Below are 16,694 nucleotides of genomic sequence, written 5' to 3' on the forward strand. Positions count from 1 at the left end.
GAAGTTGCGTACCAGTTGGAACTACCACCTGAACTATCCGATGTGCATGATGTATTCCACGTGTCACAACTCCGGAAGTGTCTCCAAGTTCCAGACAAGCCCAATCTCTACAAGAATGTTGACCACCAAGCCATTGACCTTCAGCCTGATTTGACCTACCGTGAGAGACCCATCTACATATTGGACAAGGCAGAACGACGCACTCGAAGCCGCACCATCAAGTACTTCAAGGTCCAGTGGAGCAACCACACTGAAGCAGAAGCAACCTGGGAACGCGAAGACTATCTTAAATCCGAGTTTCCGTATCTCTTTAAAGCCTAGTTTAGGAATCTCGGGGACGAGATTCTTGTAAGGGGGTAGGTCTGTCACGCCCAGTGTTTTGTAACTTGTCACTTGCATTACTAAAGCATGAAAATTTGGACCAACAAAAACTTTTGCATTATTTGGCTTTTTACTTGGAGTTGGTTTTTCTCTCTTTGGTTTTCAAGTGCTCTTTAAAGTCAACATAGCTTCACCTTCTATAATTCATCCCCTTGCTCCAAACTTCTGCCCAATAACCATGCCATGTGTATAGTGCAATATAGTATTTTCTTACAAAAATAATTTGGCCAAATGGTATTTTCTAAAATTAGTTTTCCAAAAACCCCTGAATTGAGGTTTGCACCACAAGTACTTGATTTGGGGTATAAAAAATCATTCAAAGAGTATATTTGAATCCTATTAGATATAGGACTCCCATAAACCACAAAAATATAATTTTAAAAGTTATTTTCCTATTTTATTTAAGGGCTTTTTCTTCAGGCCAGAAATGGCCTTTAACAGGTTAAAATTATTTTAAAGCTTCAAAAATATTTGAGAAAATTCAGGGAAACTCAGTGGACATATATTTTCCATATGTAAGAGTTTCTACACATGGTCATGTTCAAAATATTGGGCAAACCCCTCCAAAACCATTTCTGTCCATTTCAAGTATTTGAAATATTTCTACAAGAAATATTTTCAAATAAATGAAGGAAAATTCTAGCAAGTCACATATGCATATTATGATGACCTTGCAGACTTTCAGCTCAATCCAGACTAGTTTGGTTCACCAAAGTGCCCCAAAACCATCTCTGTCCAGATTCAAGTTTGAACAACTTTACATTGCCAACTTATTCCAAATGCCCCCAAACTTTGTGGTCATACTCACAAGCCCAAATGATGACACTACACCAAGTGGTGCATCAAGGGGAATGGTTTAGCATGACTAGATCTTGGTAAATGCATTTCTGTTGATTTCTAGGGTTTACAAAAGTTGCATTGGCAACTTTGCCCAAATGAGCTCAAGATTGGTAGAAGGCCCTAATTATGTGTGCCATTTCACCCTGTGGAGTCTCATGACAAATGGAAATCATCTACTTGCCCAAACCAATATCAAACACCTTCTGCCATTTTCCCAAACACAACACTTTGGCCTCTTCCACTAATCTCCATAGGCTCAACTTTTTACCACAACCCCTACTAGTCTCCCTCTACCTCCAATAACAATGGCAGCATCTCAGGACAATTATTGGGGGGGGGGGGTAAAACCACCCCTTTCTCTCTCAGTTCACCCATAGCAGCACCCCTCTCTCCCATTTCTATATGCAAGCGCCCCACCCAGCGTCTCTCCACCCCAGGGCATCCAAGGCAGCGCCAAGGCACAAGGGGACATGCCCTGGCAGTTTAAAAATGGCCATGCCAGCCATTTGCATGCTCCAGAGCGCACTAGAGTGCGCTCTGGCACTGTAGCCGCCCCCTGCCAACCACCTCCGGCCACCTTGGGCCTCCCCAGCTCGCCCGACGATGCTCCTCGGCGTCCGCAACACGCCACGGCTTGGTCCCCCTCATTCCTCTCTCTCTCTCTTGCCCCTGCTCGCACGCGCACCATAGCCGCCCGAGAGCTCCAATGAGCACGCTCACACGCCGACACACGCGATGCTCTGACCCTCCCCCGCTCTCTCTCTCTCTCTCTTCCTTCCCCTGGCCGTAGAACTCTCCCACAAGGACCCCAGACATGCTCAAGTGAGCCCCCGTGGCCTCCAGCAATGGCTAGAAGCACGATGGCGCACGAGCCACGGTGCACCTCGCCCCCTTCTATTTAAGCCCCCCCCCGAGCTCTCCTCTCCTCACCACTCGCCCTCTGTACCACAAAATCATCCCCCTGCACCCCTAGTTCCTCTCAAGAGCCGCCCGAGCTCGAGATCGAGCTCGAGCTCCACCACTTCGGCTCGCCGGAGTTCGTGAGGTACAGGCCATCCCCGCCTCTCTTTCCTCTCGATCTAGAACCCCCGCACTCCACTGACTGTTTCCCCTCTCTCCTGCTCATTTTGCAGCCTGAGACGACCGGAACAGCGACCTCCCGTAACTCCTCCGCCGCGTGACCTCGCCGCCGGTGAACCAGGCCTCCCCGGCGACCAAGTCCACCTCCACCCAAACGACGACTCTGTGCTGAGTCCAACCCTGCCCTCCTCTCGCCTCGCCGTGCCCTGCATCGTCGCCGGTGAGCTCGCCGGCCCTCTGTTGTAGGGTTAGGAATGACAGGCAGGCCCCGCCTGTCAGCCTCTCCTCTCCCTCGCCTTCCTCCCTCTCACTGGCGCCTGGGCCCCGCCCGTCAGGTTCAAACCTGGCATGCGCGCGCCGCTCGGCTCGCCTGGGCCGAATCACCTCTGGGCATGTGCACTGCGGCTGTTCTAGCCCAGTTGCATAGTGGCCTTTTTCCTTTTCTTTTTCTATCACCTTCCCAAAAATTCCACAGTATTAAATATTAATCCAAATGCAATAATTCCAGTTCCTAAAATCTTGTAAAAATCCCACCTATTTAATGGTATAACTTTCATTCATGTCCAACCAGCTTTTTTGTACTGTTCATATTCAAATTCAAATTTGAATATATTTAAACCCCTCTGAAAATCCATTTCTTCTATTCTGCTACTCCAAATCCAAAACTAGAAATTTTCCCCTTCTTAGTTTTCACCCTTGTATTTAACAAAAATGAGTTGACATTTTTCTGTGCACTTTGGTTTTTCTGATTTATTATTGCCTTATTTTTCCCGTTATTATTTTGCGACGATAGATTGCATTGCTGATGAAGGAGTTGGACCAGAAGACTTTGAAGACCCAAAAGACTTTGTTGAGCTAGGCAAGCAAACCTTTGACCATGTCTATGAAACCCCTTTTATGCATGTCATATAGCACTTTATTATTGTTGCATCGGAATCATGATGAGATGGTAGCCAATTCGGTGGGTTGCCTTCATTTCCTCCTTGTTGATACTTGCATTGTGCATGACCCTACCTTCCTATGAGGGTTATGCCGGTGGGAGTAGATAGGATGCTAAAGTAGATGCTACTCAAATGGGACGGGTATGTGCATGGTGATGGAGACAAAAGTATTTCCAAAGACTTTCTGAAAACCCCGTTGGGTGCCACTAATGCCCGAGGGAGATGATGAGCTAGGTAACCACTTGACAAAGAAGTGGTGTACCGGAGCAAGTTGTGTGAGTGTGTTTTCGAAAATGGATTGGTTTAAGTTGCGACCGTTACTCCAACCTTACATGCGCAACCACTCTACCCTTATATGGGAAAGGGCATTATTGATTACCTAGGCCGATACTAGCATGGTGCCCGCATTACTAGAGACGGGGGTGACACGAGGTCACTCTCGGGACGGGGTCATGCTTGGATAGGCGGCCATGACTGTTTTCACAGGGCACCGGACACACCGTTGGTACCCCGTGCCAGTGGTATGTAATGAATATGGGAGCAAGGCTCCACAATTTTAAGATGTGAAATGTTGGGCATGGGGGTTACTACCAATCGAGTGGACTCTATGTTAGTGTCGTCTAGGGAACGATAGTGATCGGGTGCTTACCCCGGGTACTTGAGGTACCGCGGGTCGTGGATGACACGGAAGTTCCTTGGATCTTGTGGGTGAAGTTTGCAACCTCTGCAGAATGTAAAACTATTTGAATAGCTGTGTCCACGGCCAAGGACAGTTGGGTAACCGCTCTTGGGCTACGTCCACTTGTTTACAAACCATTGTGTGTGTTTGGATAAGTGGGAAGGACTACTTGGGTCAAGTCAAAGGACTTGACATGATTGAGTTGGGTTGAAGCCCACTCCCTTTATGTTGATATCTGTAACCAGTCCCTATGGTTACTTGAATTCATATGATGCATGATTTACCAGTTGTTGAACATGTCATAGCTCAATAAAATTAGCTTTCTGCAAAAATTTACCTATGTCATGCATTGTTGTATCTTGAGCCAAAACATGGGTTGCTTGCGAGTACATTCAAAGTACTCATTGGCTTGCCACTGGTTATTTAATTGGCCAGGCATGAAGAGCAGGAATTTTAAGAAGAGTCCTTCGGAGATGAACATGCGAACTAGGACGCTTTCCCAATCAGAAGGCCTGTAGGGTTAAGGCAGATGGCATGGGTTCTACTTTTCGACGAGGATTTCCGTTGCTTAAGTTTATTTGGTATTCAGCCCTAGTGGCTTTATCTATGTAAGACTTGACCATAATGGTCATAATTTGTGTAAGACGGTATATATGGATGTAAGACTCTTGTTATTCAGCTTCTGTGTGTTCAGTGAGCATTGATCTCTGGGATCACTGTACACGTGCATTCGGTGATCACGACTTATGAGTCGGGGTCCCCATAGAGCTGGTATCAGAGCCATCCTGACTGTAGGAAGCCTTAGTTAGCATGGGCGCTAGATAGGACAAAACCATTTCTTTTCTGCAAACCCTCTGCACTCCTCTTCTTTTCTAAGCTTACCAAACCCAAGATATATTTCCCATATTGACCTCTCCCATTCAACTTTTGTAGATGGCTGCCATACCCGAAGACTTCCTGACCACCGGATTCCCCGTGCTTCTCGAGGATAGCCTCAAGAAGTGCCAGTTTCATCGAGCCCCTATTTTCACCTACCATGAGCACTGGATCAATGACACCGAGACGGAGTATCACGTGGAAGTAATCGTGAAGGCTAATGACTCTCCAACAAGCTGGTTCTTCGAGGGACCCCAGATGGCAACACTAGTTCTTGCCGTCGAGATGGCAACCCTCAAGACACTCACCCGCCTCCGAGACCTTCTTCTAGAGATGGTAGACGAGTTTATTTGGTATGCAGCCCTGGTGGCTTTATCTATGTAAGACTTGACCATAATGGTCATAATTTGTGTAAGACGGTATGTATGGATGTAAGACTCTTGTTATTCAGCTTATGTGTGTTTAGTGAGCATTGATCCATGGGATCATTGTACACGTGCATTCAGTGATCACGACTTATGAGTCGGGGTCCCCACACCAGGGCGGTGCCGACTCGACAGTAAACATTGAGAAACATGGTTTTAAAATTACTGTAAATCCAAAACTCGCCTCAAAATCATGAAACTTGGCATGGTGTTATTTCATAGCACCAACATGCTGTGGTAAAAAATTAGTCCAATTTGTGACAAGTTTTGGTACAAACTTCTTACAAACCGGAGCTTCTCTCAATAGGCTCATGGTTCCGAGAGGGACCTTGTCACCTAGGTGTGTGAAATGACATACGTTGTCTCTTCCCGCCTTGATTTATTTTACAGAGGCAACATGCAACTATAGTAGCGTCGTCCTAAAAATATGAAATTATTCACGGTTCGTTTTGCCTTTTTATACATTATTTGAGTTTCCTAGGCATTTTGGAACGTACTTTGGTGTGTGCAAAGGTCATGTGTGTACTAGCCACATATGTAATTGGATGTTCAATCTGTTTATGGAATCAAGACCTTATAAGTTATAAGTACATATGTTGTTGTTCTGTGTGCAATGACATCGCACACGGACCATACTGGGGAGCCCGTCGGTGATGATTTCATAAATCACTGACAATTGTATACCACCAAGCGTTCGCCCACAACACACACGGCTTATTAGCAGCAATCGTCTGTGTTATTATCAGTCTTCGCACACATTTCTGATTACAGACATGTTTGCCGCGTATCACACATATCTTGTTATATTGAACTGTTTCTGTTCTCTTGGCTCAAAGCAAACAGTTCATCCGAGTGAACCGCATGCCGTATATCGCACACACCTTGATCTGGCTAACCATTTGTTTTGTGTTGCCTAATCACAAACAGTTCATCCGAGTGAACCGTATGTTGTATATCACACACACCTTCATCTGGCTGCCCGTTTCTTTTGTTCCTCCTCATCGCAAGTAGTTAATTGAACTGAACTGTATGCCCTGCATCGCACACGCAACTAAAATCCAAACCGTGTTTGATGCATTGGCCATCGCAAACGTTTTGCAGCTTTTGACGGTTTTTTACACCACCGTTTGTGATTATTGCATCGCACACAGTTTCGTCGATGGGTCTCTGATCGTAGGGTCGCGTTAACAGCATCCTGTAGTAGTGTACAATTGTGGAAGACCCGGACACTACTCCAATGAGTGTATGGCTCCCTACAAGAAGAGAGAAGATTCACCTAAGAGGAGAAGTAAAAGAGATGAATCACCACCAAGAGAGAGAAGGAGTAGAGATGATCGTTATGAACGAAGACCCTCTCATAGAAGCAAGGATTCGGAAAGGAAGGACAAGTCATGAAAGAGCTACACAAGATGAAGACATCAAGCCCACGTTGGTGAATGGGTATCTGGTTCCGACCCTGACAACTACTCCGAGAGAAGTTATCACTTCGAGTCCGAATATACTCAAGATGAAGGTGTTGCCGGTCTTGCACTTGTGTCATCCAACTCCTACGGCATATTTGACTCACCAAATGAAGGAATCGGAAGATGCTTCATGGATAAAGGCTCTAAGGTAACACACCCCGAGTATGTTGATTTCAATATGATGAAGATGATTTGCTAGGTGATGATGATTTACTTGTTGACAACACAACTGATGAAAACTATGATGAAATTGCTATTAATCATGCTAATCAAGATGAAATGAATGACAATGATAAGAAGGAGATTGAGCGTCTAACTAAAGAACTAAACACTCTTAAGTTAGCACATGAAACAACTCTAGAGGATCATAGAGAGCTCCTAAAGACTCATGAGAAGCTACGCTTCGAGAAGCTAAATTTAGAGCAAGAGCATGAGTTCTTAAAAGCTATCAATGATGATCTTTGAAAGAAGAATTCTTCTTATCTTGCCAAATGAAAGGATCGAGAAGAGGCGTCTAGAGGGGGGTGAAAAGACTCTAAGAAGAAAAGTTGCAATTTTTAAATACTTTAGGTTGAAGTAGAGTTTTGGCACAAGTTTAAACATTCACAATACATATCAAGCAAGCATGCCAAGAGTATATGAGCAGCGGAAAGTAAAGCATGCAAGTTGCAAGAATGTAAAGAGAAGGGATTGGAGTGTGCAAACACAATTTGGAGACACGGAGATTTTTTATCCGTGGTTCCGATAGGTGGTGCTATCGTACATCCACGTTGATGGAGACTTCAACCCATGAAGAGTAACGGTTGCACGAGTCCACGGAGGGCTCCACCCACAAAGGGTCCATGAAGAAGAAACCTTGTCTATCCCACCATGGCGGTCGCCCACGAAGGACTTGCCTCACTCGGGTAGATCTTCACGAAGTAGGCGATCTCCTTGCCCTTACAAACTCCTTGGTTCAACTCCACAATCTTGACGAAGGCTCCCAAGTGACACCTAGCCAATCTAGGAGACACCACTCTCCAAGAAGTAACAAATGGTGTGTTGATGATGAACTCCTTGCTCTTGTGCTTCAAATGATAGTCTCCCCAACACTCAACTCTCTCTCACAGGATTTGGATTTGGTGGAAAGAAGATTTGAGTGGAAAGCAACTTGGGGAAGGCTAGAGATCAAGATTTATGTGGTTGGAATGGGATATCTTGACCTCAACACAAGTGTAGGTGGTTCTCTCTCAGAAAATATGTGTTGGAAGTGTAGGCATGTTCTGATGGCTCTCTCCACGAATGAAGAGTGGGTGGAGGGGTATATATAGCCTCCACACAAAATCTAACCGTTACACACAAATCACCAAACTCGGTGGGACCGATTCAGAGAACTCGGTCAGACCGATTTGGTTCATAATGTGACCGTTAGGTGTTTCGGTGGGACCGAATGGATCAACTCGGTGGGACCGATGTGCTAGGGTTAGGGTAAATCCTCATCTCGGTTTGACTGATTACTCAAACTCGGTGGGGCCGATTTGGGTAATAAGCGAAACAGAGAGTTGACCAAGCAAACTCGGTGGGCCGATTACATATCTCGGTGGGACCGAAATTATTGCAATAGGCAACAGAGAGTTTGCAAGCCCATCTCGGTGAGACCCAGATCCCAATGGTGAGACCGAATTGATTAGGGTTTCTGGCAGTGGCTATGTCCATTGAACTCGGTGGCGCCGGATAGAAAGTTTCGGTGGGTCTGATTTTGACTTTTGGTTTAGGACATATGTGGATATGAGAAAGTGGTTGAGGGCTTTGGAGCATGTCACTAAGCACTTTGAGCAAGCAAGCCATTAAGCAACACCTCATCCCCTCTTAATAGTATTGCCTTTCCTATGGACTCAATGTGATTTTGGATCACTAAAATAGAAAATGTAGAGTCATGAGCTTTGAGCTTGAGCCAATCCTTGTCTTCGGCATTTTAAAGGGGTTCCACATCCTCTAGTCCATGCCACTCCATTTTTGAACTTATCTGAAACATACTAGGCAGAAGCATTAGTCCAACAAGAGATATGTTGACATTAATTACCAAAATCACCCAGGGAGCACCTGTGCTTTCAATCTCCCCCTTTTTGGTAATTGATGACAACATACATCAAAGCTTTAGATAAAGATATAGAGCATAACAAGTAAAGCTTTGGAAAGACATATAACATGCATAGGCTCCCCTACATGTATGCAATCATATAAATATGGAATATAGGAGCATGTGAATGCATAAGCATGACAGAGTAAGCCATGTGTTACATGTATCTTGGCTATATGCATCAGAGCAAATGATGTGAATATAGGAAATGTACCTTCATGCTCATGAGTCCTTCTTGCAAACAGTATGTACATCAGCAAGAGATTCTCATGCACATGACTGAGATGCATATACTTACCTTGTGGTCTTGAGTTGGCTTAGGAAAGAATGAACCTGAGTAAACAAGGTTAGATAACACAGATACATCTACTAGCCAAAGCAACCAAAAGAAACCACAAGAGTACCAAGACTGGGATGACATGTAGAGAGTGAGTACTGAGTACTCTGTTGGATATAGACATGTCCCCAAAGGTAAAGATGTGCGAAGAATTCAAGGATTTCCTTCCCTTAGATGTCTTGCTCCCCCTGAATCTTGCATAGGATATTGGGAGAAGATAGGGAACAAAAAATCAGAGCAAAGAAAAGAAATAGAGCTAATGCAAACAATCAAATGTGAACATGTCTTTCCCCTCTTAAAGACATGTGACTTATCTCCTCTTGAACACCAAGCATCTAGGGTTTCTTACACTCTCCCCCTGAGTGTGCTCTCCCCCTATAGAAATAATTAAGCTTTGATGTGATCTCTCTCTCCCCCTTTGACATCAATTTCCAAGAAGGGCTCTTCTAGATTTTTATTACAAAAGGGTTTGGTCCTTGAGTCACAAAGCAAAGTAGCAAGTCGAATGTGATGGTGGTAGAGGACAAGAATCATTGAGTGGAGCTGGAGCATAAAGAAAGCAGGAACAAATGGCAAGCCGTCTTTTCTGCAGCGAAATCGGTAGCACCGAGTTGTGTGCTTCGGTGGCACCGAAAGAATTCGGTTGGGACGAAGAAAACAAACCAGTGTGACCGAGTTCATCACAGTGAAAACACTTGTCAACTAAGCTCACTAGGCAATTAAGATCTCACCAGGATTTGCAAGGAATTAGCTGAAAGATTTGCAAAGAATTTGATGCAGAGAATGCAGAACACAAAATAAACAGAAAAAGAATCTAGATGAAGTTTTTTTTTGAAAGGGGAAACAAATATGCACGAGACAAATGCAAGAGCACGGAGAAACACAAGAGAACTTCATCTAGAATTGGGCGGCGACAAAGTTACCTATGTTAGAGTATATTGACTTAGGAGTCAAGTGAGGGCACTTGATCATAGGTCATACTCATCGTTTAAGCTCAAAATGGGGTTACCATTTTTCGTTTAAGCATCTTGATGTATTCACATCTTGTTGAGTTGCTATGGCTCATGTCTTTGAGTAAAGCTTCTCTAAGATGGAATAACATACCTTGGGTGGTGGTGATGATCTTGATCATGTAGTTGAACTTGTGTGGGTTGCTCAAGGTTGATGTAGCTCATCAAGAGTTTGGGAGCACCACTTGGAATTTGAGTTCATCTACCTACATGGGTTAGTTTTGCAAGGAAGAGCACTTGTGTATCCAAAATGACAATCATAAAATTTAACATAGAATTTGTCAAAGGATATGTTTGAAGGGTTTTGTGCTTCCTTGTCTTCAACCACCATTGTGTAGAGACTTGGTGATGTAGAAATTGCTCAAGATATGAGTGAGTTGCAATTTCATGGATTTAAATTCATCCAAGTACCTACAAGGGTTAGATAGCATGCAAGGGTGCAAATATATCCAAGACATATAGATAACATCATGAGAGAAATATCAAGGATTAGTCAAAGGCTCATGCCTTGCATGTATCCAAATAGAGTTCCTACTCCAAGTTTGAAGCATCAATGATGTTCAATTCACCTCTCAAACGGCAAAAGACTTTCTCATCAAGCGGTTTGGTGAATATATCCACTAATTGCTTATCGGTGCGAACATGCTTAAGATCAATGCCCCCTTTGGCGACATGATCTCGAATGAAATGATGACGTACTTCAATATGCTTAGTTCGAGAATGTTGCACGGGATTGTGAGCAATCTTGATAGCACTTTCATTGTCACAAAGCAATGGAACATGTTTCACATATATCCCATAATCTTTAAGAGTTTGGGTCATCCAAAGTAATTGAGCACAACATGAACCAGCGGCAATGTATTCCGCTTCGGCGGTGGATAAGGATACCGAGTTTTGTTTCTTGGAGGACCAAGACACAAGAGATCTACCAAGAAATTGACAAGTACCCAAAGTGGACTTTCTATCAACCTTGTCTCCGGCATAGTCCGAATCGGAGTAACCAACAAGATCGAAAGAAGACCTCTTAGGATACCAAATGCCAAAATTTGGTGTGTGTATTAAGTATCTCACTATCCTTTTCACAGCCTTAAGATGACACTCTTTAGGGGCCGCTTGATATCGTGCACACATGCACACACTTAACATAATATCGGGACGAGAGGCACATAGATATAACAATGAAACAATCATAGAGCGGTAAACTATTTGATCAACCGGTTCACTATCCTTAGTCAAGTCAAGATGTCCACTAGTAGGCATGGGTGTAGACATACCTTTGCATTCTTGCATATTGAACTTCTTGAATAAGTCCTTGGTGTACTTGGTTTGAGAAACAAAGGTACCTTCCTTAGTTTTCTTGATTTGTAAACCAAGAAAGAATTTGAGTTCACTCATCATAGACATCTCAAACTTCTCCGACATTAGCTTTCCAAACTTCTCACTAAAATGAGGGTTAATCGAACCAAATATAATATCAACAACATAAATTTGGCACACAAATAGTTCTCCATTAACCCTTTTAGTAAAAAGAGTAGAATCAATTTTTCCAATTTCAAAGCCTTTTTCAATAAGGTACTTGGTCAAGCATTTATACCACGCTCTAGGAGCTTGTTTAAGACCATAAAGGGCTTTGTGAAGTTTGTAAACATGATTAGGTTTCTTAGGATTGACAAAGCCGGGAGGTTGCTTAACATAAACTTCCTCCTCAGTTTCACCATTTAGAAAAGCACTTTTAATGTCCATTTGGTACAAGGTGATATCATGGTGATTATCATAAGCAAGTAAGATGCGAATGGACTCAAGTCAAGCAACGGGGGCATATGTCTCACCATAGTCCATACCTCCGACTTGAGTGTAGCCTTGGGCGACTAGACGTGCTTTGTTGCAGACAACTTGACCATCTTCATCTTGCTTGTTGCGAAACACCCATTTGGTACCAGTGATGTTGTGGTTGTTGTCGGGCTTCTCGACCAATGTCCACACTTGGTTTCTCTCAAAGTTGTGTAGCTCTTCATGCATAGCGTTTATCCAATCCGGATCTTCCAATGATTCTTCAACCTTCATAGGTTCAATGCTAGAGATGAATGAATAATGTTCACAAAAGTTAGCCAAACGAGTTTTAGAGCGAGTGATTCTCCCGGTTTGGATGTCATTGTAGATTTGCTCAACGGGATGGTCTTTGGCGATTCTTGCTCGAACTCGTGGGAGCTTTTTCTTGGCTCGGGGTGGAGCATCCTCATCATCTTGTTCTCCTTCTTGGCCTTCTTCATTGTTGTCGTTGTCGTTCTCTTGTCGTGGTGGAGAAGGAGGTTGTTGATGTTCATCTTGGTGTGCTTCCTCATTTTCTTCGTCTTGGTGTGTCCCACTTGTGGATGCTTCCGTATCAATTCTTGGTTCACCTTGTCGTGAGGTGGAAGCTTCCACTTGGACAGACGAGGTAGTCTCCTTCACCTCCGTTGGACGAATCTTGCCAATAGACAAATCTTGGATTGCTTCCGAAGGGTCTTTGTCTCCTACATCAATTGGCAATTGCTCTGCGAGCCGTTAGATTCATCAAACTTCACATCTACCGTCTCTTCAACCTTTCGGGTGAAATTGTTGTAGACATGGTAAGTGTGAGAGTTTGAGCCATAACCAAGTAGGGAACCTTCATGAGATTTAGGAGCAAATTTAGAACGACGATGCTTATCAAGAATGTAGCACTTTGAGCCGAATACTCTAAAGTATCCAACTTGGGGTTTGTTACCGGTGAGGAGCTCGTATGCCGTCTTGCCGAGTAGCTTGTGAAGATACAAGCGATTTGTTGCATGACAAGCTGTTTCAACCGCTTCCGCCCAAAAGTGTTTTGGAGTCTTGTACTCATCAAGCATCGTTCTTGCCATCTCAATAAGAGTTCGGTTCTTCCTCTCAACAACTCCATTTTGTTGAGGCGTGTACGTAGCCGAGAACTCATGTGAAATCCCTTCTTCATCAAGAAAGGTATCCACATTTGCGTTCTTGAACTTCGTTCCATTGTCGCTCCGAACCTTCTTGATCTTCACTTCAAATTGATTTTGGGCCTTCCTAGCGAAGTTTTTGAAGATCTTTTGGACCTGCGATTTGTCATCAAGAAAGAACACCCACGTAAATCTTGAAAAACCATCAACTATGACTAGACCAAATGAGTTACCACCGAGACTCTTGTAGGCATTGGGACCAAAGAGATCCATGTGAAGTAGCTCGAGTGGTCTTCTCGTGGTCATGATGTTCTTCACGGGGTGACTCCCTCCAACTTGTTTTCCTGCCTGACAAGCACTACAAAGTCTATCCTTGTCAAATATAACATCTTTTACTCCAAGGATATGATCACCTTTAATAAGCTTATCAAGATTTTGCATGCCCACATGACCTAACCTTCTATGCCACAACCAGCCTTTAGAAGATTTAGCAATTAAGAAAGTTCTAGGTCGAGCCGTTTTAGTGAAATTAACAATGTAAATATCACCTCTACGTATACTGGTAAAGACCATTTTATGATTGTCTCTACGAAACACTTGGCAATCTACTTCAGTAAATAGGACATTGAAACCGAAATCAGCAAGTCTAGATGCTGAAAGTAAATTGTACCCAAGAGATTCAACGAGCATGACATTTTGTATGGAGCTATCATGTGAGATGGCCACCTTACCGAGGCCAACCACCATACCCTTTGAGTTATCACCAAAGGTGGCATACTTTCGAGGGCCGTCATTTTCAGCAAGCTCACGAAACATATCTTTGTCTCCGGTCATATGATCAGTACATCCACTATCAAGGACCCATTCTTTTCCTCCAGCCATGTAGCCGCGAAGATTGGCCATAAGACCAAAGTGTCTCATTGCATCATCAAGATCATAGTCACTATCATCATCCTCATCATAGTATCCATGTTCAACATTATCTTGTGATTGATCAACTCCTAGAGAGGGTAATTCATTAGATAAATGATCATTCCTATGGTTATCTTTATGAATTCTAATAGCTTCGGAAATGATGTTGCTAATGATTCCAACATCTCCTTTGGCACACATGAGATTGGTAAGCTCAAATAGACAATCACCAAAGCTAGGATCACTAGAATTCATCTTACTCAAGGCAATAGACTTATGAACAATTTCATCTAAATTTTTCAAGGAATAATTTGGAAATCGTTCCTCAAGAAATCTCCACATAGTATAGGCACAATCAAGAGTAGGTAGACTAGCAATCAAATTTTTGGGCAATCCTCTAATGATAAGATTGATAGTTCTAAGATTGCGAATCATGTCAAGATCCTCTTCGGGTGTAGGATGCAAAGGATCAATAAGAGGTGCACAAGGGCTAGTAATGTACTTGTTCAAGTGATATTCATTGAAAATCTCAAGCATTTCATTTTTCCACTCATGAAAATATTCTCCATCAAGAATAGGTACTCTACGTCTAAGACTACCCAACGTAGACTCATCCATCTTCCTCCAATGGTGTTTAAACCAAAGCAATGGAGACCAAAGCTCTGATACTAATTGAAAGGATCGAGAAGAGGCATCTAGAGGGGGGTGAATAGACTCTAAGAAGAAAAGTTGCAGTTTTTAAATACTTTAGGTTGAAGTAGAGTTTTGGCACAAGTTTAAACATTCACAATACATATCAAGCAAGCATGCCAAGAGTATATGAGCAGCGGAAAGTAAAGCATGCAAGTTGCAAGAATATAATGAGAAGGGATTGGAGTGTGCAAACGCAATTTGGAGACACGGAGATTTTTTATCCGTGGTTCCGATAGGTGGTGCTATCGTACATCCACGTTGATGGAGACTTCAACCCATGAAGGGTAACGGTTGCGCGAGTCCACGGAGGGCTCCACCCACGAAGGGTCCACGAAGAAGCAACCTTGTCTATCCCACCATGGCCGTCGCCCACGAAGGACTTGCCTCACTCGGGTAGATCTTTACAAAGTAGGCGATCTCCTTGCCTTTACAAACTCCTTGGTTCAACTCCACAATCTTGACGGAGGCTCCCAAGTGACACCTAGCCAATCTAGGAGACACAACTCTCCAAGAAGTAACAAATGGTGTGTTGATGATGAACTCCTTGCTCTTGTGCTTCAAATGATAGTCTCTCCAACACTCAACTCTCTCTCACAGGATTTGGATTTGGTGGAAAGAAGATTTGAGTGGAAAGCAACTTGGGGAAGGCTAGAGATCAAGATTTATGTGGTTGGAATGGGATATCTTGACCTCAACACAAGTGTAGGTGGTTCTCTCTCAGAAAATATGTGTTGGAAGTGTAGGCATGTTCTGATGGCTCTCTCCACGAATGAAGAGTGGGTGGAGGGGTATATATAGCCTCCACACAAAATCTAACCGTTACACAAAAATCACCAAACTCGGTGGGACCGATTCAGATAACTCGGTCAGACCGATTTGGTTCATAATGTGACCGTTAGGTGTTTCGGTGGGACCGATGTGCTAGGTTTAGGGTAAATCCTCATCTTGGTTTGACTGATTACTCAAACTCGGTGGGACCGATTTGGATAATAAGCAAAACAGAGAGTTGGCCAAGCAAACTCGATGGGGCCGATTGCATATCTCGGTGGGACCGAAATTATTGCAATAGGCAACAGAGAGTTTGCAAGCCCATCTCGGTGAGACCGAGATCCCATCAGTGAGACCGAATTGATTAGGGTTTCTGGCAGTGGCTATGTCAATTGAACTCGGTGGTGCCGGATAGAAAGTTTCGGTGGGTCCGAGTTTGACTTTTGGTTTAGGACATATGTGGATATGAGAAAGTGGTTGAGGGCTTTGGAGCATATCACTAAGCACTTTGAGCAAGCAAGCCATTAAGCAACACCTCATCCCCTTTTAATAGTATTGGCTTTCCTATGGACTCAATGTGATCTTGGATCACTAAAATAGAAAATGTAGAGTCCTGAGCTTTGAGCTTGAGCCAATCCTTTGTCTTCAGCATTTTAAAGGGGTTCCACATCCTCTAGTCCATGCCACTCCATTTTTGAACTTATCTGAAACTTACTAGGTAGAAGCATTTGTCCAACAAGAGATATGTTGACATTAATTACCAAAATCACCTAGGGAGCACTTGTGCTTTCACCAAACGTCTTCTCTTGTCTACTTATATGCCTCAAGTAAAATCTAGCAATAAGAGCAAGAAAGATTCTTCTTCTAGTAGTAACAATAATCATGTTAAATCCAATATTGTTACTTCCAGTAGTTCTCTTGATTCCACTAATGATTATCTTTCCCAAGTTACACTTGAGCAAGAAAATAGCTTATTTAAGGGAATTATAGAGAAAGGTGTTTACAAGATCCTTGTCGGAAGTAAGCAATTTAAGGAAATTGTACGCAAACAAGGAAGGCACCAGAAGAATCAAGGTGTTGATTTTGAACGAAAGTTCAACGACAATGGAGTTGAGTGGGAAGAAGATCAACACCCCAAGATGAAGTTTGTTCCTCAACAAGAGAAGTATGACCCCACTTATTTCAATGGAACACAAGCTCAACATGATCTTCCACCACAAGACCACAAGCTAAA

This window comes from Triticum aestivum, chromosome 3D (assembly GCF_018294505.1).
Source record: "Triticum aestivum cultivar Chinese Spring chromosome 3D, IWGSC CS RefSeq v2.1, whole genome shotgun sequence".
Lineage (NCBI taxonomy): Eukaryota > Viridiplantae > Streptophyta > Magnoliopsida > Poales > Poaceae > Triticum > Triticum aestivum.